We start from the raw sequence: 2,980 nt of genomic DNA on the forward strand, positions 1-2,980 counted from the left end.
TTTTTTTAGATTTTATTTATTTATTTGTCAGAGAGAGAGAGAGAGAGAGAGCGAGCGAGCACAGGCAGACAGAGTGGCAGAGGGAGAAACAGGCTCCCTACAGAACAAGGAGCTCGATGTGGGACTCGATCCCAGGACGCTGGGATCATGACCTGAGCTGAAGGCAGCCGCTTAACAAACTGAGCCATCCATGCGTCCCTGTCCTTGTTTTTTTGTATCTCATTAGTTTTCACTGGATAGTGAGTACTGTGTGAATAATAATACTAGAGAGTAAGATAACTGGTATTTATGCTTGGAAATGGGCTTATCTGGATCTATTCTGTTATTGTCGGGTGGTAGGTCTACCTACTCAGAAGTGAGCTGGGTTTGACTTTGGTTATTGCTATGGCTTCATTAACTATATCCCTGGCTACAAATTTCTCTTGCATTTCCTTGTGTTTAGGGTGAGGTCCCACTTGCCTGTGAGTTGTTCTCAATGTCACTGTTCCACCCCTAGGAATAGACCATCTCTGCATACCTAGACTTCAGAGAAGGGTTCTCTTCATTCCTGCCACTCCAGAGTGGTAGACTGCTGTTGCTTCTTGCTACCCTTGGCAAGAAAGGGTTTATTTATTTATTTATTTTTTGTTTGTTTGTTTGTTTGTTTTATTAGTGGAGAATCACAGAGTCACAGAGAAGAATAACCGAGATAATGTAAATTTTCCATATATCTGCAATTTCTAGGGATTCCATATTTTCATATGGTTCGCTCTTGGATTTTAAAATTTAAAAATTTTAACTGGATGTTTCTTATACACCTGTATGGCAGTCTTGGCTTTCATCTATTCTCACTAGGAAGCCCATGCTTTTATTCCATCTCTCCTTAAAGATATCCATCTCTTTTTAGGCTTTAGATGAGCTGGACACCATATAAACTTTTTTCTCTACGCTCAAGAAAAGTCAAATTTATAATTTATCCAGCTTTTCCTAGTTGATAGAGTAGAAGTAGCACTGTCCACATTTCTACATCTGGGGCAGAAGCTAAAGGTCAGTATTAGGGTCCATGATCAAAGGAACGAGATTGATGCAAAGCGAAAGTCAAGGAAAGCTTTATTTCGCGCCAAGCATCGAAAATGAAACTGACTTGTAGGGGCCAACTCTTACAAAGAGAAGACAAGGATGACCCTGACAAGGCTGCTCCCCAGAGGAGGCTGCTCCCAGAACGAGGCTGCTCCCAGGATGAGGCTGCTCCAGACAAGGCTGCTGCTGCTGAGGCCGCTCCCCGGACAGGGCCGCTCCCAGGCTTGCTCCTCCGGCAAGGCCGCGACCCAGGGCAGCGAGGCTGCTTGTGGCGGGCCTGTGGCTCAGTGGTGGTGAGGCCGCTCGCTGTGGCGAGGCTGCTGGCAGTGAGGCTGCTGGCAGCGAGGCTCCTGGTGGCGAGGCCGTTCACCGTGGCACCGCTGCCTACGACTAGGATGACCAGGACGACCACGACGCTCTGACTCTCCCGAAGACTATCCTAACGGCTATCCTAACAGCTATTCTAATGGCTATTCTAACTCCTCCCACTACTCCCCCCCACCCAGCCTTGCAGACTAACCTTTATAGAGGTGGTTGAGCCTGCCCACACACAGGTGGCCAATGGGATTTCAACTCACCTCAGTAAATATATGTGTGCCCCACTGATTAGATGTCTCCATCTGGCCTGGCCTGCCCATATATCCGGGTTTACAAGTAAGTTCCTCTGGCTAACCAGGCCCTTACATTCCCCCCTTTTCTTTGGAAATTAGTCAAATCCTTGACTTTTCAGCCAGTTCTGTTTTCTCCTGTTGTAAGGGGGTTATATTGAGCATGTAAGACTAACATTTTTATTGCTCTAATTTTCTTTGGTACAAATGATATTAGGACGTTTATAATACAGGGGCCAAAAAGTAACAGTAGAACACAGTTGGCTGATGAGTTAGCCATTCAACTCTTTGTATAACCTTTTCCATTTTTCCTAATTCCGTTTTTTTCTTTTTCTAATTTCCCACCTATACTCTCCATAAACAGGTAACAATAGGAGCAACAATAAACTCACAGTTTTTTTAGTCTTAGCTTTAGTCCATGGTCAGTGGGGTCTGTCGGCTGCAGCTTCCATCTCTTGGGGGTGTCCTTGTTCTCGGCTCGTTTGACATGACCCACGTGAACCCAGGCCCTAATGCCTTCTACTTTTACTCATGGGGCTGGTCAGGATGATAGTAAACGGTCCCTTCCAGTGAGGCTCCAAGTTCCCCACTTGATAGTGACGTATCCAAACCAAGTCCCCGGGTTGGTAAGGATTTGGTTCCACCTCCGTCTCTGTCCCAGTGTGGGCAGTCTGGATCCCTGCATGGGCTTTTTTAAAGACAGACTGTAATGCCTGCAGTGACTGGAGTACAGACTGATCAGTCATTTCTGCTAGGGCAACCTCTTGTAGCTAAGGACGGGGTGGGGGTGTCCTCCCAAACATTATTTAAACTTGTTTAAATAGGGTGTACATCATGCCCTTAGGAGGGCAAAAGGAAGGAGATCCACCCATCCACAGCCAGTCTCCAGAATTAGCCTTGTCAAGGTCTCTTTAAGAGTCCAGTTCAGGGATGCCTGGGTGGCTCAGGTCATGATCTCAGGGTCCTGGGATCGAGTCCCGCATTGGGCTGTCTGCTCGGCAGGGGGCCTGCTTCCCTTCCTCTCTATCTGCCTGCCTCTGTCTACTTGTGTTCTCTGTCAAATAAATAAATAAAATCTTAAAAAAAAAAAAAAAGAGTCCAGTTCATTCTCTCTACTTGCTTGGAAGTCTGGGGCCAATAGGCACAATGTAGTTTCCAATTAGTGCCCATGGCCTTGGCCAATGCCTGTGAGACTGAACTCACAAATGCAGGGCCATTGTCTGACACAATCGCGAGAGGCAGCCCAAACCTAGGAATTATTTCTTCTAGTAGATTTTTGACTACCACTCCTGCCATCTCATGTTTGGCAGAAA

Source organism: Mustela nigripes, chromosome 4 (genome assembly GCF_022355385.1).
Source record: "Mustela nigripes isolate SB6536 chromosome 4, MUSNIG.SB6536, whole genome shotgun sequence".
Lineage (NCBI taxonomy): Eukaryota > Metazoa > Chordata > Mammalia > Carnivora > Mustelidae > Mustela > Mustela nigripes.